Below are 25,795 nucleotides of genomic sequence, written 5' to 3'. Positions count from 1 at the left end.
ATAGTCGGTACGGCATCAAAAAAAATTAACATTTTTAAAATTTTTGAATAAAGAAACATAGGGATGACGTAATTTATATACAAGGTCTGTTCAGAAAATAACCGTACGTTAATTTTTTAATCTTTGTCATATATTTTACAGATTATTGATCCTTGTCTCCTTCCAAGTACTCCCTTCTTCACAAACTTTTTCCAGCGGTGTTTCCACTTCCGCGAAGCAGTCCTGAGTAGCTTCATTTGAAATGGCCTTTAAGGTCCGTGACAAATTTGCTTTAATAGTCTCATAGTCTCAAAACGGCGTCCTTTCATCGGTGATTTTAATTTCGGAAACAAGAAAAAATCGCAAGGAGCAAGGTCTGGCGAGAAGGAAGGCTGAGGGAGTCATCTGATTTTTGGCACAAAACTGACGAATTGACAAAGGGCGAATTGTCGTGGTGAGTTAATTGTCAATCATGAGTTTTCTCGCCACAACTTTGGTCTCGTTTTTGGATTTTTTCACGTAACCGTTGTAAATGCCTTGGCACTACGCTCGGTTTACTGTTTCATCTTGAGGCGAGAATTCAAAATGCACAATTCCATTAAAATCGAAAAAGTAGAGCATCACTTTGACATTTAATCGAGACTGACGTTCTTTCTCGGGTTGTGTAGATCCTTTGCCGATCCATTGTGATTATTGAATTTTTGTCTCGATGTCGTAGTCGTAAACCCGGCTTTCGTTTCTTGTTATGATGCTTTCTGTTGAATGTTTCATCGTCATCGGCTTGTTCAAGAAGTCGTCGACAAACGTTCACTTGATGTTCTGTCTGCTGTTCGGTCATCAAACAAGGAAGAAACTTTTCTTCAACTTGATATACGTTCAATTTTTCTGTCTAAATCTCATGGCACGATCCAATAATCGAGATGGTAACCTCTTCTGCAAGTTCTCTGACGGTCAACGGCGATTTACACACACCAGATCGTTGATTTTCTGAACGCGAGTGTCATCAGTTTAAATCGATGACCTTCCTGGTCGAGGTTCATCTTCAGTCCACTGACGACCGCTTTTAAATCATGAAAAATCATTCTTAACATTGCGTTTGACCGTAAGCATCATCCGTAAGCTTGTTTCAAAAGGTGAAACGTCCTGTTTTTCCCAGTTTCACGCAAAATTTTACGTCGTATCGTTGCTTCCGAAAATCGCTACTAACACTTAAAAACGTTGCACTCAAATAATAATAACACGAAAACTAAACGAGATATCAACAATCTACGTGCAGTTACAGAGGAGTTTATGCGAAACACAGTGTTGCCAACCGCAAAAATATCTCGGTTGGTAAAAAAAATATCTCGTAATTAAAAATGTTCGGTTATTCTCTTCAGACCTCGTACGGGACCAATAATGAAAATCATGGTAACTCATTGCCATGATTTTTTTATATTTATTCAAATAACCAGTCTTTACGTAAATAGCTATTACTTTTAATGCGGTGATGACCTTAAACCCGTTAGTGAAAATGTGCCCGATTCGGGCTAAGAAATCGAGAAAATATTGGTTTAGACTTTTTTTGTGTTTTTTTTTTAATTTTTATAATACTTTTACCGATTGTTAAGTCGATTTCGAGTAAAATGTACTTTGTGGTTGGATTTTGAAGACAAGTTTCATGAATTAAACGAAGTCGCAGTGATGATTTAATTGAATAAATTAAGACCGATCTGTATTTTTATCTTTGTTGTAAATCAAGTTATTTAGATTCGTACTGGTTGATAAATATAGCACTATTAGTACAATCAGATCGATTACGTATCGATGATGAATACTCAAGAGTTTTGGTATATTTTTTACAGCGTAAGTTTCTTAAAGTCTGTGTTTCATTTTCGTTTATAAATTAATAATTGTAATATTTTTTTTATACTTTCATTTTAATCCGCCCGAATTTAATTACCTGTTATCTTTGTTAATTTAATTTGAATAGTATTAATTAATTATGCAGTAATTAATGTGTTTTTCTTTTTAAAACGACGCAGAATTTTTAATTATAAGAGAGAAAAAACGGAAGAATTAATGACGTAGGATGGCACGTAAATAATTAATTTAAGAAATTGTTAAAGAAAATAAATTATTATTATTATTATTGTAAAATAATAATGACTTTCATGTTAAGCTGAAAGTTGAAAAAGGAAATTACAAATTTAACGTTGGCTTCTGTACATAATTAAATTACTTTTACTTATTGCCCTCCGTTAATTTATATGTCACATAAATTTATTTTTATGTCGCCCTTATCCATTTAATCACTTATCATAATTTTTAACCGGCTTATTATTTTTTTTTTAATATCGCATTCTTATTTCAAATGAGCCTACAAACTTGTTAATGCAGAATTCGATAGATCGAACTTTTAATTAATTCAGAGCAATTCCAGCCTATCTTTTAAAATTGTAAACAGAACATTTTTTTGTATAAAACAAAGAGAAACGTTTTCTTTATAAATGGGAAAGCCGTTTAATAATTAACTCGTTGATAATTCTGCAATAAACTGAATATTTAGGAATTTGAAATTTGGTATTGTTATGACTACAGATTTAAGTTTCCTCCTGCAAATTTGGATTTAGTCATGGCGTCCAAAACGCCTTTCATTCAACTCTTTCGGGCCCTGTCTGGAATTCATTACCAAGATAGCTTGGGAAATCCTGTATCAAGTTCTGTTGTAAGTGGCCCTACCTCATCTACTATTTCTTCTACCTTCTCCGTCAGTGGCTTCCTCTCCATTGCTCTTCTTCTAATCCCCTCATTTCTAAACTTATCAAGAAGTGCAATAACGTCTCCAGAAGCCGTTTACATTGATTCGATCCTTTTACTTAGATTTAGCTGATGATGTACATTTCAGAACCGTACAGTGAATTACTCTTGACGAAAGATGTAAAGAGTCACGACTTGGTAGAACAAGGAATATTTTTCTTCCGTAAAGTGAAGCACGTTGGTTGTTTTCCCTCAATTTCCAACTTTTTTCAAGATATCCATGTCGTCTGATCCTTCCGAAATAAGAGCGATACCGAAATATCAGTAACTAAAAAAGAACTTCGCGGTTTTACATTAAATTTACTTTGTTACATTTAAAATTACAAATGTTTGCGGTTATTACAGGAAAGTACAAAGTCTAAGATTTTTTTACCTCTTATTATAACTCAATATGAGGACCGGTTACAGCCCTGCAGATGTGAGAACGATCCACCTCATTCCACGCTAGTGAGCATGTCTGTTGTAATCGTTTTCACCGCTGTTGTTATTCTTTGGCGCAGGCGGTCAAGTGACTGAATTTTTTTTTTTTGTATATGGTCTTTAACGTCGTCCAAAAAGAAAAACTTCATCGGGCGTCAAACCGGGACTTCGCAGTCGGCCGAATGATAGGAGTTATGCTTATCCGGCCTTCTAGGAACCTGTCGTTGAGCGAAGTTCGCGCAACTTCTGTACGATGTGGAGGGCTCCACCCTGTTAAAAAGTTAGGCATATTTTCAGTCTGCGGAACGATATTATGCCCGTAATCGTCCGCTTGTGGAAAGAAATGACCCGATTATTCATGAGACCAAAGCAGACGTATAGTTTCGGATAGTTGCGGACAAATATCACCAACTTGTATGGATTTTCTAAGCCCCGTACTCAAAAATTATGGCTATTCAAGACTTCGTGAACATTAAATGTTGTTTCGTCAGAAAAAATAATGCGGCTGCAGGTAATTTTCATCGGCAGAAAGGAAGTCTTTGGTCTTTACCGAATCGAACTCCTTTTGACTTCGTGGGAAAGACAGTCGAATTCTTTCTGTGTGTTCGGCTTACCCGGTGAGTGTCCTTTCAAAACGCTTCCGGTTTTCAAAAACTGTTTATACCACTTAACGTATGTTTTTATCACCCGGAGAATTTTTGTGATAGTGACGTATAATTTCTTTAGATGACGGTCACAGATTTTGTACCTGCGAACCGGTACACGCACTCTAGTGGCAACGCCACGGTACTGACGGCCGGGTTCGTAACAGCTTGGCTTTTGCAACAGCGTAACGCAGCTTTTATCAGACGGAGAATGTGTGATGTAAAACATAATCGAGTCGCTTTAAGCTTATGCATAAAAATCTATTAAGTGCTGCAAAATAAAAACTATATTTGCTCTTGAAATCCAGTAATTTTTTTCAGACACCCGGTAATTAAATTATTTGGTAGCTTTTTTAATTCTTTATTATATAAATAATTTCTTTTCCGTCTCCTTCAGTTATTCTGTATACCAGGTTTTACCAAAATTAATTTCCAGTCACCATTTTTTTTTTATCCACGATCAGTTCTGGTTAAATTTTGACTCTGCGACAATAATTTGGTCGTTAGTAAATAAAATCATTGGAGATTTTTATGAAATTATTACCTCTTTTTTCTGTCATTAAATTAAAAAATACAGTTGAAAAAGTGCTGCCGTATCCCAGAATTGTTGGAAATTTGAAACTTGATAAGGATGTTCCCCTTACGTACCACTTCTAAAAAGGGATTTCTTCCCCTTATTCAATCTATGAAAGTGAAAGGATGCAATCTTTTGTCTTAAAACTTCCTTAGTTCTGATGCAATTCTGAAATTCTTCGTTATATTTACGCAATGTTTAGAAATTTTTTTGTATAATCATCACTTAGTGAGTGAATCGAAATATCTAATATGTGCATAACATTTGAACCGAATGTGATAGAAACTCGAAATTTGGTTATATATTACCAACATTTCATATCTTTAAATCATCCTTAAATGGCTGGATTGCTCCGTTTAATTTTATGATTAATCTCTTATACAATTGTAATAAAAGCTCGAATTTATTTTTTTAAACTGCTACAATATGTGAAAAATTGTGGCTTTCCTTTTTTAATATCCTTTAATCGAATGAAACAGAATAAGCGTGGATTCCTCGGTTGCCATGTTTTCTTGTAACACATAAAGAAACATTGTACAAATAGGATCCTTTCTACTGTGAAACAACAATACATTATATATACTCCTTTTCATATTAGAGGAGAATAAAAAACTTTAAAATAAAATAAAATTTGTTCATGTAATAATATTAATTTTTTTTTTTTTAATCTAATTTATCGTTTTAAAAATATTGTTGCCGTGTTGATTTTTTCTTAAGCAATTAAAAAAAGAGAGAAGAAAACTTACCAAAATTAGTTCAGAGAATAACAGCACGTTTAGACGCGCAAGTACACAGATAATTACGGTTATGTGCTGCGTACTTTACCGAAGGGAAGTATTCGAAGGATTTTTTAAAAATGTATGTTATCTTAAAGTTATTAGGGATTATTAACTAATATTAAAAAAAATAAGTTATTGGCGCATTAAAAAGTAATTTCTCGTTTAACCAGACTTTAAATGATTTGGATCAACTGTTATCCCATGTAGACCAGATTATCGGGTTTCTACTTTATGTGTGTGTGTGCGCGCGCGCACATACATACACATACCATGCATACCATCTCTATCTTTCATCCGTAATGTTCAGGATTCGGATCCCGGTCAGGCTTGGAATTTATCTCTTGCAAAACAATGTATTATACGTTTAACTTGCAGATTGTTTGTAAATTATCTATACAACATTTTAATTGAAATAACATTCTTCGTGAGATTAAATTTATTATATTAATGACATTTTACTGTTTTACTGTAAATTCACAAACATTCGGTACGGGAGCCTTTTGATATCCGTAGAATGTTCGAATGGTAATCAAGTTCTTGCAAGGCGCTATGTAGCGGGATCGATTTCTTGGATTATAATTTGAGTTCTATCCTTAACTTTAACGCGATCGACAATTCTAGTTTTGTCAACGTAACTTTTAATGAATTCTTAAAGAAACCGGATACAAGTTGTAAATGTTGGCCGAAGTTAAATTTTATAATGATCGCGTTCCACGGTTAGGGAATTTGTTATCAAGTGTCGGGTGAAAAAAAAAACGGATTAATGAAGTGGAGCGCTATTTTGTTGGGAAGAAATATCTAGTCGGAGATTTTCTAGATGCAGAAAAATATAGTTTTCAAGCAAGTCAAAGAACCTAATAATTTGAAAAAAAAAAGATTGAATACGTAGCCGTAGAATAAACCGCACCATATATTAGCTTTTTGGTTTTCCCTAAATGTTCCCACATGTTATGTGGAAAATAGGGGTTTCTAGATCCCCATTTACCCACGATTTCCTTATTGACTTGTTACATATTTGAAAGGTAGGCTTCAAAAAAAATTTTCTTAAAAACCAATGGTTTTCAATTCTATCTGGATTATTGTAATTTTTGTAATCGGAAGCTTATAAGGAATCGATTTCAATTGTCGTATTTAATCTTTGTGAACTGTTGCTCCCAGGGATAATAAACTTTTGTTCGGCTGTTCGTTCAAGTAGATTTGTCTCGGACTTATTACGTAGGACTGCCTTGTACGTTCTGCATCTTCAGATTATAGGCTTACACGTTCCTTTCTTGTGTCAAACGCTCCTCGTTCTTTCAGACTTGTCATGTAGTGCACTAATAATTGTATGACATGGAGTCGATATGAGTGTGAACAGTACACTGAATTTGAAGAACTGATTTCGATTCGATAAACTCACTAAGTTTTCTCGTGTGGATTTGTGACTATTATACTTAATGAAAATTTATCTACTCGACAGTAGATCCAACCTACTCAACCTACCAAATCAAACCGAATCAAACTTTATGAGTTTCTTGTTCGTTGAAGTTTCTCAGTAAATTATGTTACCTTTTTTATGGTTGATGCTTTTATTATCCTCGTTTAAAATTGTTAAGATAATTTATACGCACCCGGTATTCTCATCTTGTTAATACAGCGGGAATATTTTTTTAAGCTTTATTTAGTAAAATAAGGATAAAACTTTTTTTCGCCGGTTATTGTTACTGCAATAAGTTAGCTGAAAAGGAAAAATATAGCGATCGGCCAAAATTTTGTGTATCGGGGTTTTAGAAAATGTAGACGTTTCAAGACAGATCCCCAAATAACAGGACACAAACGCAAATGACAGAAACACAAATAAAAGGATATGTATTGAAATTTCCGAAAGATGTACGAACAACGTACGTAAGTAAGATACGGTTCTTAAGCAAAATGTGCTTAAAACCCGTTATTCGGTTTAACCGAATAAATGATAAAATGTAAAAACAGATAATATTTTTTAGTATTATTAGATAATAACTTAATAAAATGTCCGCTTAAAACACTGTAGTCCAACGGTGCTTAATTAAAATTTTTATGTCCACAGAAACAAATACATAATTAGTTTTTACTGATTACCTTCTCTTTCACCCTTTTAGCGTGTTTCTGAGAACAGATTTGGCAATAAAAGAGCCCTTGCTTTCCTCCATCTTCTGATCACTCTGAAAAAACAACTAAACCGCTTTCGTATTTCTTTCCTGACTAAACTAGAAAAGAGAAAGAACAAGGAACATTCCATACAAACGCAGAGTAAAAAAAAAACTACCTTGTAGTTTTGTAAACATGCTCTCTCTCCCTCGCAGCCTCGCGTGCAGCTTCCTATGTGCGCATGCGCACAAAAGCCAAACACCAGGCCGTTGGAACTGTGAAGAGCACAGTTAAATACAAAAAGTTTTGTTTCTTTTTCATAAACTGAGGGATGGCTACTGACGTAACTTTGTCTTAAGTATTATATTGGGTGTTTCTAAAATGGTGGGCTGGCTATACTTTTTCGGATTCTACATGTAAAACTAAACAAAAAATATTCTGTATAGAATTCTAGTTAAGATTTTTGATGCACGATTAGTTAAACTAATTGTTCTGTATTCTTCACATTTATCTGCCCCTGCTTTCTTTGGCATCATGACTATAACACTTTTTTTGAAGTCTGATGGAAATTCCCCTTTTTCATAAATATTACACACCAGTTTGTATAATCTATCAATCGCTTCCTCACCTGCACTGCGCAGTAATTCTACAGGTATTCCGTCTATTCCAGAAGCCTTTCTGCCATTTAAATCTTTTAATGCTTTCTTAAATTCAGATCTCAGTATTGTTTTTCCCATTTCATCCTCCTCAACTTCCTCTTCTTCCTCTATAACACCATTTTCTAATTCATTTCCTCCGTATAACTCTTCAATATATTCCACCCATCTATCGACTTTACCTTTCGTATTATATATCGGTGTACCATCTTTGTTTAACACATTATTAGATTTTAATTTATGTACCCCAAAATTTTCCTTAACTTTCCTGTATGCTCCATCTATTTTACCAATGTTCATTTCTCTTTCCACTTCTGAACACTTTTCTTTAATCCACTCTTCTTTCACCAGTTTGCACTTCCTGTTTATAGCATTTCTTAATTGCCGATAGTTCCTTTTACTTTCTTCATCACTAGCATTCTTATATTTTCTACGTTCATCCATCAGCTGTAATATATCGTCTGAAACCCAAGGTTTTCTACCGGTTCTCTTTATTCCGCCTAAGTTCGCCTCTGCTGATTTAATAATTTCCTTTTTAACATTCTCCCATTCTTCTTCTACTTTTTTTACCTTATCTTTTTTACTCAGACCTCTTGCGATGTCCTCCTCAAAAATCTTCTTTACCTTCTCTTCCTCAAGCTTCTCTAAATTCCACCGATTCATCTGACACCTTTTCTTCAGGTTTTTAAACCCCAATCTATTTGAATTAAAATTTTTCAATTACAAAGTCGGGAAAGTTATTCAATTTTTATTGAACTTAATCAATTTTTATGAAATCGTTTAGTTTTTCAAGTCGTCAAAATTTTTATGTGAAAAAGCACATTTTTTGATAGAATCCCTTTTTAATTTAAATAGTTCATATTACTAGTAGGTTGTGACCGGTTAGCTTTGTTCAGTTTGTACTGAATTCAACTAATTGAGCGGTAAAATTAAATTAAGATAGCGAGGTTGAAATAAAAATAAAAGAAAACTGAATTGTCGATCGTAACCGATTTAAAAAAAGTTTAACGAGTCTCAAAAATAATCTTACCGTATTAACATGTCATAAGCACTGTTAACAGGTACGCCTGTCATCGTCTAAATGATTTTAATCGACTGTTTTTAATTTTATCCACAAATGTAAGTAAAGTCTCTGACGGGAAAACATTAGTGACAACCGAAATAAGATTAAGTATTTAATAGAGTACTGAGAAAGGTACAATGCTGTACGGTAATAAAATAACAAACTTACTCTTAACGTCATAATGAAGTATCTAATATTTAGCCGCTAAATGTGAAACTGGTTATGGTATGATGGATGATGTCAGGAGTGAAACGGAAATTTTCACTCGACTGCATCTTTCCAGAACTTTTGATCTTACGTGTAAATAATGGACCGTATTTTGCAAATATTCAATTCTGATCGTATTTATTTACACCGTATTTCACTATAATTTTAATTAAATTCTGACAATTAGTAATTTTTTTTTCTCTTCTTTTGTGTTTTTGAATTAATTTGATTCGCTTATGATCATATGATTGATTGTTTTAAGGCTGTATTACGAATATTTGAATCGTGCTGGTTTGTTAATATAACGTACAATTTACTCGCTGTTGTTTCCATGCATGCTATGCATCTATTTAGTGTCCTTTAACGTTACATTGTTTGACACGTTAACACATATTACATGTTTGTACAAGGAGGTTCTGTTTGACTCAAAACTGTCAACATTTTGTAATATATAATCATATTATTTATGATGATACTTATCATATTACTATTTAATCAAATTACTTAACGTTTGATAGTGTATAGTATATATATATTATGTACACTAAATATAGAAAATATACATTTATATTTATAAACTATTCTTTTATTAAGTTTAGAGTTACGAATAAGTAATTTATATTTATAGATTTTTCATCAAACAAAATAATATAATTTTGTATTACAGACATAAATGTGGATATTCTGATTGTTATATTTTCAGATTATACTAATATTTCTTATTAAAAATTATAATTCACAATACTTGTTGTTACTTTCTGGCTGTGATAAAGAAAAAAAATTTTTTTCTTATGAACTGTATTGAAAAATGAGACTATTAAACCAATATAAATAGATTACAGGTTTTTAAATTACAAATTATCATTTTAAAGGTAATTTTTTTATAAAATCATGTAATGTTAAACTAAATATATAAAATTAAAAAATAACTTCAATCACAGTTCGGACGATTAATGAAAATTATTTGAGGTCGTATTTATGTTCACGTCCTTGAATGAAATTCAGAAAATTCAAGGATTTAAAAAAACAATTTAATTATTGCTATTTAAAAATTCATCAGCATAGTAATATTGCTTCTGTAAGAGAAATTGTTTTTACTGTACTTTAAATATAGTCGACGATTTTTTATAATCGGTTTATAATTTATTAAAAACAGCAATGAAAGCATAATAAGGCCCTTTCTCGTAAAGATAAGTATTGTTTAGTGTTATACTAAGATAGTTCTGCTGTCTGGTGTGATAGAGATTGATATTGTTTGTTTTTTCTATTTTGATTTTCATTTTTCATGAATGACAGTTTTTTGTGTTTGCATAATTGTTTTTGGCCGTGGATAATTATTAGGCAGCACCGATCCTGTAGTTTAAAAAATTTCAAATTTACATCTTTACCGAGTGAATTCTGGAACCGGATCGTGACATCAAGATAAAAGTGATTACAAATATGTAATTTTGTAATGTAATAATAATCCAAACTCCCAAAACAATAAAATTGTTAAGGTTTCGGCGATAGTTTGCCGTCGATTGAAAACATCGAAAATCAAAATTCAAATATTTATTTATTTATTTATTTATTTTTTTTTTGTCTTCAGTCATTTGACTGGTTTGATGCAGCTCTCCAAGATTCCCTATCTAGTGCTAGTCGTTTCATTTCAGTATACCCTCTACATCCTACATCCCCAACAATTTGTTTTACATACTCCAAACGTGGCCTGCCTACACAATTTTTCCCTTCTACCTGTCCTTCCAGTATTAAAGCGACTATTCCAGGATGCCTTAGTATGTGGCCTATAAGTCTGTCTCTTCTTTTAACTATATTTTTCCAAACGCTTCTTTCTTCATCTATTTGCCGCAATACCTCTTCATTTGTCACTTTATCCACACATCTGATTTTTAACATTCTCCTATAGCACCGCATTTCAAAAGCTTCTAATCTTTTCTTCTCAGATACTCCGATCGTCCAAGTTTCACTTCCATATAAAGCGACGCTCCAAACATACACTTTCAAAAATCTTTTCCTGAGATTTAAATTAATTTTTGATGTAAACAAATTATATTTCTTACTGAAGGCTCGTTTAGCTTGTGCTATTCGGCATTTTATATCGCTCCTGCTTCGTCCATCTTTAGTAATTTTACTTCCCAAATAACAAAATTCTTCTACCTCCATAATCTTTTCTCCTCCTATTTTCACATTCAGCGGTCCATCTTTGTTATTTCTACTACATTTCATTACTTTTGTTTTGTTCTTGTTTATTTTCACGAGATAGTTCTTGCGTAGGACTTCATCTATGCCGTTCATTGTTTCTTCTAAATCCTTTTTACTCTCGGCTAGAATTACTGTATCATCAGCAAATCGTAGCATCTTTATCTTTTCACCTTGTACTGTTACTCCGAATCTAAATTGTTCTTTAACATCATTAACCGCTAGTTCCATGTAAAGATTAAAAAGTAACGGCGATAGGGAACATCCTTGTCGGACTCCCTTTCTTATTAGGGCTTCTTTCTTATGTTCTTCAATTGTTATTGTTGCTGTTTGGTTCCTGTACATGTTAGCAATTGTTCTTCTATCTCTGTATTTGAACCCTAATTTTTTTAAAATGCTGAACATTTTATTCCAGTCTACGTTATCGAATACCTTTTCTAGGTCTATAAATGCCAAGTATGTTTGTTTGTAAGTAGGTTTGTTTTTCTTTAATCTTCCTTCTACTGTTAATCTGAGGCCTAAAATTGCTTCCCTTGTCCCTATACTTTTCCTGAAACCAAATTGGTCTTCTCCTAACACTTCTTCCACTCTCCTCTCAATTCTTCTGTATAAAATTCTAGTTAAGATTTTTGATGCATGACTAGTTAAACTAAGTGTTCTGTATTCTTCACATTTATCTGCCCCTGCTTTCTTTGGTATCATAACTATAACACTATATTTATTTATAGTTCTTCAAAAATACATTGTCCGAATTAAAAAAGTACAAATATGTATGAAAGGCGAGATAATATTGTTATATACTTTTCCTACTGCATTTTCTCAAGCGCAACAACATACACCGTTAAATGTTTTATTCCTATATATTGAGTATTAAATATTCATAAATATTAAATATTTTATTCCTCTACTAATATTGTAACTAAATAATAGAACCTTTTTAATACAAAACAAATATGGAATCGTCGAGAAATAACTGGAGTTAAACAATTTTTTTATATACTTGTATACATACTTCGTAACACAAATCAAATAATAAAATATTCGTCAAATTCTCTCAAATATGTTGAATTGAAAATGCAATAACTCTTGCCGGCCCTGTTTCAGTTACTTTTTTCGGTACGATTTTGTTCTTTATTTAATATATTTTCTTTTTGACTTATATGTTGCTTTTAGAGTGCGTAAAATTTTCTCTTTGTGGCGATTATAACATTTTGTTGCGTTTTCTTTGTTTCGGAGCTTTCTAGTTTCCACAGTTTTACTGTCGTCCAAGAAATTTGATAAACATTTGTTTTCTGTCTTTCGATTATTGAAGTCTTTTACGGCGATCCAATAGATTCTGTGGAATGCGAAAATTGTTCACGATGATTTATTAAATTTAAATCGTTCGTTTTGCACAGATCTTTATCACAATCCCGTGACTACTTTTCTTTCTATTTTGAAAGCGCTTAATAAAGAATCTGTTTCAATTATTTCTTTTTGGTATCCTTTTTTTGTTAATTAATAACCTTTTTTCGATTGTTATATGCTACTTTTTTAGCGCGTAAAATTTTCTCTTTGTTACGATCATAACATTTTCGTGGTTTTTTTTTGTTTTGGAGCTGTTTAGCTTCTATTTGTTGTCTAATCTCGATTTTTACAGTTTTAGAGTCGTCCGAGAAATCCTTTTGCTTATCACCAACTTCATTAATATCCATGGGATTTACAGGTTCATCGAACGATTTAATGTTGTGACTTACCGAAATGTTATTTTTCATTACGTCGCTATGAATTTTAGGGTACTCGAAATGTTTAGTACCTGCAAAAGAGGCTGATTTTTTTTTAGGCGATGTAAGTTCATTTTTCAAAGGATTTGAACTATCGAAACGATCAGAACGATTTTGATCGTCAGGTAAAACATCAGATTGAACATGTTTCACCTCAGAATTTTTGAAATCTGTACGAAATCTTAAACACTGAGCGGATGGTAAAGAAGGAAACTCAGTTTCGTAATAATATTTGTATCATTTATATTTAATTTATCGTGAGTTTTCGATTGTGTTTTCAAGTTGAACATTCATGTTCATTCAAAGTTCTTTTAGAACCCGACGGCGTGAAACTTCATTTAACAGAACGATTTTTTGAACAGAAAAGCGCGGATCCTGAGGAAAATGTTCAATAGTCGATGTTTGAAACATCTTAATCAAACGTGGTCGCATTAATATTTGATTATACCTGACTTTATCGGGCTTAATACAATATATAAGTGAAACCGCAAAGGCTGTAGAAAAAACTCCACGACCAATACGATTATTATGATTTTGAACTTGGGAATTTTATCGTGTGAAATCAATGTATAGAAAGAGGTGTCGTAAGCAAAATTCCAATTCTTTATTCGGTTTACCAGAATTTATCGAGTATTAAATATAAAGAAATTTTGTATCGTAGTCGCAACAAACGTAATGTCCAAGTGTGTGCAATATCTGAATATATTCGGTATCTTTCGATACAGGAATAATTCTTGAAGGGTCATCCATCCGCATACGTTCCGACTGAAAAGAAAAATTCAAATTTTTTTCATCAGACACCTAAACAGATTGATATGAATTTCCGTTAGTCGTAGATTATTGAGAATATCTTCCACGTCATCATGATGTAATGTAGAAGTGAGGAAATCGTTCTCGATTTTCAAAATAGATTATTATTATTCACTTAAATTCCATATCAATGTATCAGAAATAAAAGTAACCGGTAAATAAACTTAGAATGTTTCAACAAGATCTCTTGACACCTGGAGCAAGTATAATTTGATTGCTTCAACTAGGATCAATTCATATTTAAAACAATTTTAAAAATTTTGAAATGTTGATTTGCGAGTCGGTCAGAGTAAATAAGTCTTCGGTGTTTAAGCCGTCGGACAAACTCTCGCCGGGGTCATTCTAGCGAACGACTTGACAATCACAGTTTTTACTTACTTATACGAAGTGAAGAAATTATTAAGATTACGAAAAATTTCGGTTTTTCAGATTTCAACGGAAATATCCGTTTTGACCATCCCTGAATCAATTTTGCATAGTTTCAGTGTGACGTACGATGTCTGTAAATAAAGTAATGAGACTAGTTTTTTTGGCAACCAGAGTGGCAACACTGTAAAGTTACTAGTAAACATATTATATGAACGGCCGACTTATATTAGGTTTTAATATTTTTAATCTATTGTTGCCACGTGAAACGTAAACAAACCTTTCGTGAAACGAGTTTTTGTTGTGCGTTATAAATATGAGTGATGCTTATTACGAGCAACGTTGTGCAATCAAGTTTAGTGTTAAACTCTATGAGAATGCTACTGAAACTTTTTCAAAATTGAAAAGGGCATATGGAAATGACGTTCTGTTACAAGCCCGTGTTTTTAGGTGGTTTAAAGCATTTACAGATGGCCTGGAGTCAGTTGCGTATGATCCACGCTCTGGAAGACCATTAACGTCAAAAAGTGACGACAATGTTGAACGAATCGGATACTTTTGGAGTTTTTGTTTTCAGGACAGACTGTAAATCAATATGTTTACCGGGAAATTCTTAAAAGACTGTGGTGAAGAGTTGCTGGCGCGTGAACAGCCATCAAAGACAACTGGATACTGCATCATGAAAATGCATCTTGTCACACTGCACTCTCAGTTAATAAGTTTTTGGCAAATAAAAATATTTTTGTAGTTCCTCAACCACCTTATTCACCTGACTTGAGTCCCTGTGACTTTTTCCTTTTCCGGATTTTAAAAAACACCTCAAAGGACACCGTTTTGAAACAGTAGAAAACAAAAAAAAAATGTAACCAACCATCTGAAGGATATTCCGGTTTCTGAGTTCCAACGCTGTTATGAAGAGTGGGAAAACCGTTTGAAGCTTTGCGTGGCTTCCCAAGGGAACTATTTGCAAGCTGATAGAGCCCGTGTTGAATTATACATAAACAGTTTTTTTGAACTAGTCTCATTACTCTATTTACAGACCGCATATGTTCTCGTACGTACGTATGTGTCTCGCATAACTCAAACACAATTAACCGTAGGATGTTGAAATTTTGTATTTAGGACTGTGGAAAAAAAATTAGATTTTGGACTTTCTTAACTGAGTAATTTTGACTTTTTTGACTTTCTTAACTCAAGTAATAAGCCCTCATTGAGAGCTTTTCAACAATATGTCATAAGCGGTACTTATTTTCATTGGTTCCTGAGTTATAGCCAAATAAAATTTTAATTATGAAATATTTGGATCTTACAAGGATAAGGGGTTCAAATCAGAATGCATCTCCGTTTTTTTAACTTTTTTTTTTAATTTAAATATATTGATTTATTAATAATTAACTTCAGATTGTAAAAAATTTTTTTACAATAAATAATAGTTCAATTATAATTTTAAAAAAATCACAAGTTATTAATGAAATAAAATTGTATGTACTTTTCATTAAAAAAAAAGTGTGTATATGTAGTTTAATAGGTGTACAAGGAAGTCATGTGGTGTCCACATCAGATTTTTTATAAAATACTCTTATAAAAATGCTTTATATTTATATAACATATTTTATCTTTTTTTTATGAAAGTACAATACTGGCAGGCAAAAAAGTGCATTAACTGGGAAAAATATGATGTTATTACCAGTCTTGTCAATTCAAATTATAATTTTGTAGTGAATGATTCAAAATCGTCCATTTTCTTATATTTTTTTAATGAATATTATTGTTTGATTAATAATTATAATAATTAAAATGGTTGTATTAACTTTTTGAATAAATCAAGCGAGAAGTAGTTCAATGTCAACTGAGTGTTATATTTCAAAGGAGAACTTAATGATTATTTTACTAAAATGATTTTCTTTTTAGGTTATAAAAATGAAATGCCATGAAAATTAAGTAAGGAAATTATAAAATAAAATGATTATTTAAAAAGTTTTGTAAAACTATTTCGCTACTGTTTGTAGAAATGTTTTAAACTTTTTGATGGTTTCAATTTGTTGGCCTGAATTTTCTTTTATTAATTTTCTGTAAATGTGTTGCTGTTAGGAAGAGAATAACTTTTGATGTTTATCAGATGATTAGAAGATGTTATAACCCTCGTCAACAAATTTTATTTTATTAACTTTTCATGTTTTTTCTCCAATTAATTAATTTTTTTAAAAATATTTTTCAAAATCAGTTACTGGTTATAGAGTGGGAGCAGTATTAAAATTTATTAGACTGTTAGGATTAATTAAAGCCTTCCCAAAAAAGAGTTGGACATAGTAGAAAGCATTTACTTTTTTCCTTAGAGATAACAACACTTAATCGGGATGGATTTAATTTTCTCTTAAGATAGATGTAAGTGGGAGTTATATTTATTTTAAAATATTCTAAAACTGATTGTTTTGGATAATTTTAACTATGTTTTCTGATACATTGATTGATTTACTAGTTAAAAAGTTACGCATAATCATAACTGTAATAGTTGTAAACAACTTAATGAATCACAGATGGGTGGATGAAGTGACAAATGAAGAGGTATTGGGGCAAATAGATGAAGAAAGAAGCATTTGGAAAAATATAGTTAAAAGAAGAGACAGACTTATAGGCCACATACTAAGGCATCCTGGAATAGTCGCTTTAATATTGGAACGACAGGTGGAAGGAAAAAATTGTGTAGGCAGGCTACGTTTGGAATATGTAAAACAAATTGTTGGGGATGTAGGATGTAGAGGGTATACTGAAATGAAACGACTAGCACTAGATAGGGAATCTTGGAGAGCTGCATCAAACCAGTCAAATGACTGAAGACAAAAAAAAAAAAGAATCACAAATCGTTCCCAAAAATGATGAAGCCAACTTAAAGAATAATAACCCTCGCTAGGGTTACTAGGGAAATTGAGGAATGAAGTGGTTTTCTTATCGTCTCAATCGTTGAGCTAAATATATAGTTACATTTAAGTATGTTGAACCCACAAAATTCCAGTTGATGCTAGTCCTTTCAGTGACTCTTTCATTGTATTAACTTCATTGCCTGACTGTATACTGATTAGCATCACTGTCAGAGAAATTAACTGTGGTTAGCGCCTCTTAAATGTATGAAGATTAATGTATGTCGCATAGCCTTAATAATAAAAATTACAATCGGTAATGTAAAGGAGCAGATTGATGCATCCCTTCCTACAAGAAAATGTATTATGTATGTTGCTTTAACTTGGCAGGTGAAAAAATGAAATATAAGAATTGTTTGTTTGTGTGGAAAATAAGGTAATTAAACAAATAAATAATTGTATGAGATTGTATGGGTAAATTAATTTCCAACTTTATCACTGGGAACTTATTAAAATTTAGCTCTATCTAAATGTTTGGATAGTTCACTGACATCATTGTCAGTATTTTTTTTCTCTTTCTTTAAGCGGTAACAATTTACCTTTTTTATAGCGTATAAAAGTTTTATTAGAAATTTAATATGTATTCTGTTGTCCGAACGTTATTATTTAATTTTTTTATGATATTTGAAGTAATGCCTTTAAGAAAGATGTTATCAGCATTAGTTAATAAATTATTTATATATAGACCGAGTGTTATCTTTATGTGAAAATGCGATTAGAATCAGTGTTATCATATTTATAGTTTTAAATATTTATTATAAAATATTTTTTTATTAACTCTGCGAAAAACATTTTTGCACATATTTTCATTAGGTAATGTATTCCAGAATTTAAATTTAATCGGTTGGATGTAATTCACTCCGATTTTATTTTTTATATACATAAATGAATCGGCTAATGTAATAATTTAAAGTAGGATATTACTGTCATATAGATATTATATCAATCATCTGTTAAGGTAAGCATTTACAATCCCTCATTGAAAACTACTAGATAGATTTGTGATTGATCCTCTAATACTCGTGTCCGTCTAGAAACAAATTAATATTACATAATGAAAAACCAGTTTTATCGGATATCAAATAAATAAAATAAAAAAGAGCATAAATTAAGCAAACAAATCGATAATAATTCGCTAAATGAAAATGTTATGCGATAACTGTCAGCAAAGAGTTCTCAGGGAACCTATGAGATTTATGTAACTGTGGTTACCAAGGCTTTAGGCCTCAGCAGGCTGCTACTTGGGAGGAAGATTATTAATAAGCCCTCAGCTTTAATAATAATTTTGTGAATAAATTTCTGCATACTTTCAACTAATTTTATTATGTATACTTGCTTATGAGTTCCCATCGCTAGCTGATTTGCTTATAAAGAATGTTAATCCGATATTAGTAGCTCCACCACACAAGCAGTAGCTTTTTTAACGGGACTACAAATTTTCTACGGGATTAACCGGGCTTTGTGATTGCCAATCTAATAAAAAAAAATTTGTCAGTTAAAGATATCCAGTAGAAAAATTATTAACTGCTTATAAACGGTATCGGTAACTCATATTGAGAAGTCATCACACAAAATTTCATAAAAATCAGTTACAGTCTGAAGTAATGAAGGAAATGAAAATTGATGAAAAAAATCAAAAAATATAGGCTTATCTCTCCCTCCTACCCGCGTAGTAAAGTTGCCCAAATACTTAATCGAAGCTATACAGTATAACTTTATAATTTGTAAAGAAAAAAATATATATATATTAGGCGGTTTATTGATATTTCCAAATTTGTACGTATTGAAATTTTTACGTTTGTAAATTTTTTGGCTTTATAAAAAAAGTAAGATATCCATGATCATAACACAAAGACAAAGGGTGATATTCACCTGTAACAGCGTAAAAGTTATTTAAAAAGATCTCATCTTATGAGGGGGCTAAACTAATATGAAAACTAATAAAAAAACGTAAAAATACGAAATCGGTTAAAAGATTTTCAAAGACATTTTAATCGATAATGTTATTTTATCCGATCGAGATGATTCCTTTCCTGATAAAACTAGGTTTTTGCTATGTTAGACTATATTTATTATCGGTAACGGCCGTATTAATAGTAGGTTGTGCTTCTTAAAGCTGTACTTAGGCACCGATAATAAAAGTATCATAAATACCGCCTGCATTCAGTAGACTTGGAATGAATGTATGCATATGCATCGGTATATTTAATTAGTGAACTGTGTGTTGAGATGATGTTTGTTAATTTCGAGGATACCGATGCCAATTTTTAGCAGTACTTTGTATCTTTGTCAGACTGATCAATAAATCTTGTGATTATAACATTTTTTTTTTATATTTTAAACTAATATTTCATTTAAAGTAACATTAAGGTTTTTACGTTATTTCTTCTTACTTCATTGACGGGTTTTAAATTAAAATTTTATTTGCGTTTTCACTTCAGCGTTTGCGAGAATCAATTTATACATGAAGTATGATATTATCATGTATATAATCTTGTGGTTTTGCTTATCAAAAAAGATAGGGGAAAAATTTTTTAAAAGATAATCTGCAGATAAAGAGAATTAAAAAATGCTTCTTTGTTAGGAGAGATTTAGGTACAAGAGTCACTGATGCGAGTTGTTTTCAGCGGATTAATGCCGTTTATTACACCGCTTCATGTAATAATCTAATGAAGGTGTCATCGCTTGTTTAGTGTTCAATCTTACCTTCGGTGAGTTTGGTTATTTATTATGAATACTGTTCGTTTGGCTTAGTGAAGAAGGCAACATAAAAACCACTTTACTCCTCGTTTTCTTTAATAAGCCTGGTATGAGATTTTGTTGTTCTTGAAAATGGTTTTCTGGCACGACTGATGATGACATTAGTCGTATTGCTTAACATAAGTGTTATTTTTGTTTATAAATTGCTGCTATTAATGAATTTTAGAAATAGGGGTAAATATGTGATTTATCCAAACAGAACAACTATTTTTTTTTGTGTAACTACGTAGTACTAAAAGTTATGAGAAGGGTCTTATGCTTCTGTTGCCATTTTTGAACCGTTTTAAAAGCGATAACAAATTCTTTTTTTTTTACTCTCTCGATGAATTTTTAAATAATATTAATTAAAGAAAAAAAATTGAATTTTTTTGCAATCCATTCAATCTTTATAGAAATATGTCCTGAATAATTTTCATTAACATCTTCTGAATTGTGAATTACTGTGGGTTTTTTGAGGGATTCAATCATCTACTTTATTTTTTTTTATAATTAATTATGTAAAGGTTTTACAGTAGTTTCTCTTGATCTACCCAGGCAAATGCTGAGCAGGCCTTTTTTGACCGTCGAGTAGCATATCTATCTACCCTTTGCTGATGCGATCTGTATTATGTAGTGACCGTAGGAAAGATTTATTTATCTCTTTGTTTAATCGTTTAGTTTATGATTATTGCAACAGTGTAGGTTTCGCCTAGGATAATGTTTTTACAAGAGGTTAAGCGCTTAATTCTGCGTGGAAGATTGAGTGGAATGTTATTTGTTAAATTTTAATGAAATTTCTTCGGTTTTGTGTTTTACTCAAAATTTGTTGTTAAATTCTATTTAACGACACAACCTTGCAAGGTAAACCTGATATGTAACATTACACATCTGCACTGTCACCTACAAGTTATGTTAATATTTAACTATCAGAATAAATATATATTTTATGCAGATCAGAAAGTAATTATGAATTGTGTCCGACACAAGAAATGATAGAAATGATAATATGTACTGTTCCATAGTCCTAAGAAGAAAGTACTCCAGCATTTGCCCAAAAATGATGAAAAACTGCAAAGTTTCACCTGATCGATCAAAAACTAAACTGTTTCCAGTCCTTGTTGATAGAAAAAAAGAATGAAATAAAAAATTTAAAGAGATTGATTGGTAAATATTTGAATACATTTGAAAATACATTTTAAATGAGAATGTAGAAAAATTCAAGTTGGTTTTTTTTTAAATTAATTTTTTTTAAATCACAAATAGCGTACAGTTGTTTCTGCAAAAGGAAATTATACGGTTTTATTTTTAATAAATCGATCAGAATATCGTTTAGATTGTTAGGTAGTTTGTTATAGAATAAACTTCAAAAAAATAAAAAATAACTAAATAAATAATTAATAAACTGCGCTTAGAAACTGAACGAATAATCCTTTTTCATTTATATTTTAAATTTAAACTTTTAGAAGTTTTATAAGATTAAAAAAAACCATCAAAAACTTACTAACCTTTCATTTAGTACAGACTTCAAATTATACAGATTTAAGGATGAATTAAAAAAGGTTTTTTTTTGATATTACAGTTTTTTAAAGTTGGTTTTATTTTTTATACGACTGCCCAAAAAGGAGTGTAATGTATTTAGGGTGTATTGTATGTGTGCACGTATGAATATGTGTATGTTTGTTCCATCATAGCAGCTCAACGGCTAAACAGATTTAGATGTTTGATCCTGCTTTGGAATCATTACGTTATCAGGAATGTCGCAGGCTATATAAATATGTAGTAGTAGATATTTACCGGTTGAAGCACAAACTTTAATGAATTGAATTGATGAACTGTGAACCTCTGTCGCTCTATGAGCTGTGTTTGAACTGAACGATTCCAATCGATCGAATGAATAATATTATAAAAACAGTAGAATTAAATTTACATTAAATAAAATATAATAATATTAAATGAATTTAAAAAATTTCTCTTCAGTAATAATAAGACTACCCGTGGGGGTTTGCGTGTGGGGCTAGAATGGTGAGGTGATGCAACACATACGAGGCTAGACTAATCATCACCGTCGACTGGTAACAAATGGAGTGTCCCTGCAGTGCTATTTTGTGAGGTGCAATGGGGTGCTTTTATATCTCTGCAAACAATCGTTTGTTTTTAAAATTCAAACGGGATAGTTGTTAGTAGGTTAAAGGCTAACTTCGGCATGCATTAGGTACACTCTCGGTCTAAGAGATCGTGGTTATTCGGAAATTTTGTTATATCTTCACAACCAATCTTCTGATTTTCCAAATTAAATACGGGGTATTTATTAGTATAATACAAAATCACAATGGAACTAAACCAGATCAAAAAGAACAATGTTTGTCCGCAATTTTTTTTTCGGCACTCGTGTTTTTTAATTTTTAATATTTTTAATATTTCTCTATTGTTTATAGAGCATATTTCAATATTTTTTTTTTTAAATTTAAACAAAACAAAACTGCTTCCTATAATAAAAAAATCACTCGTATCTCATAATGAAATGCAAAAGCGAGATTACCTGTTCTGATAAAAGTAATAAAAGGGTTGCAAGTAAGTGATGTAAAGTAACTGATATGAATTCGACCTGAGGCCTGGAATATAAAAAAATGTTTTATTTTATTTTTTAACTATTAATTTTCCAAATAATTTTCTTGTTTTCAGGTGAGAATTTTTTAGTATTCCGGGCGGGTTGCCCTGCGGGCGGCGTCTCTGAATGAGATTATTAGGTATCCAAAATTGATTACCTGTTGTGTAAAAATATATTTTTTTCAATTATGAAGATTAATACAACGAATGTTAAAGTAGAAAGATTGATAACGAATCGGGATTTTCCGCTAATGATCGGTACACTCCGGTGCTTCCTTTTTGTATATGGTTCATTATTTTATGAAGAAAAATAATCACATAAATAAAAAAATCTGATGTGGACAACTCATGACTTTCTTGTACGTCTATTAAATTAAATATACACATTTTTTTTTAAATGAAAAGTACATAAAATTTTATTTCACTGATAAACGTCTGTTTTCTTTTTTTCATATTACTTTTTGTTATTGAATTATTTCAAATAAAAGATTAATAACTATAAATGAATATATTTAATTAAAAAAAAAAAAGTTAAAAAAAAGGAAATTAAGTCGGATCGAACCGATGTGCATTCCCCTTGAAAGTTACAAATATTTCATTAGGCTGTAACTCTGGAACGAATGAAAATAAGTACCACTTATGATATATCCTTGAGGGCTTGTTACTGCAGTTAAGAAAACATCCGATTCCGAAATTTTAGGGTTTTGGACCTTTTTGGACACTTTTGGCCAAGTAGATTGCAATCAAAAGGGGAAGTGCACAACTAGATGTTACAACAGTCCTAAATCAAAAATTTCAACCTTCTACGGCTAATAGTTTTTGAGTTATCCGAGATACATACGTAAGTACAGACATCACGCCGAAACTAGTCAAAATGGATTCTGGGGTGGTCGAAATGGATATTAAGATGAAATTTGAAAACCGACATTTTTCGCGTTTACAATACTTCCTTGACTTCGTGCAAGGAACTAAAAATATCTTAATATATATTTCGCTTATATTATCGATATATAACATAACAAGTATACACTTGACCGCCACGAGGTATGTACTAAAACGAATCGGGATTTTCCGCTTTTTATCGGTACGTTCCGTTGCTAAGCTAAACGGGACGGACACAGACCCACATACAAATGCCCTTTAGTTGGGTAGTAGCGTATTAGCATCACAATTTCGAAAATATGTTTCGACTTTTTGAAAATTTGGGGATTCATACATCAGTGGAAATTTTAATGATTAAATGTTCCCTACAATTGATTTTAAATAAATTAAAATTGAAATTTAAACAGAATTTTCGAATTTTTAAAAAACATTGGAGCTTCTTTATCAGGGGAGTTCCCTCCCCTGATAAAGTTATTTTAAGAAAGAAAACTTTTTTTCATTTTGATGGCTCCCATAAAGTCCTTATTTCTGCCAAACATCCCATCCCTTTTTCCAATTTTTGCAAAAATTTAGTAGATACTTTTCCCTTAAAGGTAGTACCTGTTTACCAAGTTTGAAGAAGATCGGTTGACAGGATCCAGATTTATAAGACCAAGTACAGGCTAGCATACATACATACATATGCACAAATGTCCACATGATAAAAATATACTTTTTGGACGCATTGCAATACAACTTTTTTGCAGTTTATTTACAATTTATTTAAATAAATTTTAAAAAAGTTTCTTTAAAGCACAAAATTTAAAAAGACAATTTTTTTTACCGTTCTATATATATATATCTTTCTCGTTATTGCTATAGCAGCATATATTGCTACAGCTGGGAATGTAAAAAACACTTGAGTTAAAACTCCTCCACCCTTTTAATCAAATCAGTTAAAAATGAGGAATTCACGCGTAATGTATCCTTTTTTTTAAACCGGTGTACCAACTGTGTACTGTGTAACTAAAAAATAATGTAGAGATTCATTTTAGTGTTAATGTGTTGATATTTTTTCTGGAATAAATTACTTTGGGTTTTTTTTAATTTATCTGATTTATTTATGTACTAAAAATATTTACCGAAATAGAATTACAAAATTATTAATTTACAAAAAGAAGAATTTTGAATCCACGAATTCATTTATCAGTTATTAAACTGATAGTAAATCATGTGTAAATTAGTTGATCGGCAACGTTTGAAAAATTCTCTTATTGTTGTTATTCTCTCAAATGTTATGTTTAAAGTATCTGTTAGTTTTACCAGTTTTATATTATTTTACAGTCATTACAATTAATTTTATATATGCCACTATATTAAATCTGTCTGATGTAATTTTGATGTGATTTAAATATTTTGCTAAATTATTTATCGGTCTAAAGATGTACTATAATTTTCACTATTGTCGATATTAATTATTTTATTTGTAAAATAATTAATTTCTTACCTATAAAAATATACTTTAGTTTAATATACAGTGTTATATTATATAATGCTGTGGATGCTAGGGGTGTGGTGGTCTCATACCAGAAAATAGATTGTTTTTGAAGGTTTTTTCATTTGCTGAATTTAATTTTTTTATGTTTAAATGTTGAAAAGTTAAGAGTTCTCAGAATTTATTAACTGTATAATGAAGTAAAACAATATGGGTATAATCTTATTGCAAATGAAGCTAGTTTTATCATTCCATGAAATTTGACAACCTTGGTAGTTTTTTTCTTTACAAAAATTTAAAATTGTCTGTTATTGTTGTCGGGTTTCTTCAACTGTTTACTCTACTACTGCTTATTTTCTTATTTATTTATTTCTAATTAAGAGTCTAATATTAAACTAAATCATTGTTAAAAAATAATTACTTTTATAAACTGTTTATTCGAATCTTCTTTGAAGATTAAATAACAGTATTAAAATGATAATATTGGTTGTTTATGTTATCTGTTTAGATGGTACTGTCAAATGTTAGTGCGCTTAATCTAAGTGCTGTAATGTACTTAAATCCCTGTTACTTAAGCATACTAGCTTAAATTATGCTTATCGTCTGGTTCATCAAGCACATTTACTGATGATATTTGGTTAATTAATGTACAGTTTATTTTATTATAGAGCTATTAAACATTTTTTTTTTTTTAACTGTTTTGATTAAAGGTTTCTTGTGATTGTAGTAACATTTTTAAAAAACTAAAAAAAAAAGAAATTTTTCATCCCTTAAATTTTTTATTATTTTAAAACTTTTTTCTAATAATTT

General features: G+C 31.1%; 1 protein-coding gene across 9 annotated transcripts in view; it reads left to right on the top strand.

Moving 5' to 3' along the window:
* Liprin-beta (liprin-beta 1) overlaps positions 1-25,795 on the top strand; it is a 387,502-nt gene that overhangs the window by 253,395 nt on the left and 108,312 nt on the right. The window lies entirely within an intron of this gene.

The sequence above is a fragment of the Lycorma delicatula genome, chromosome 2 (assembly GCF_047948215.1).
Source record: "Lycorma delicatula isolate Av1 chromosome 2, ASM4794821v1, whole genome shotgun sequence".
In the NCBI taxonomy this organism is placed as follows: domain Eukaryota; kingdom Metazoa; phylum Arthropoda; class Insecta; order Hemiptera; family Fulgoridae; genus Lycorma; species Lycorma delicatula.
The sequence above is the reverse complement of the archived record's forward strand: the minus strand, read 5'-3'. Positions and strand labels throughout refer to the sequence as shown.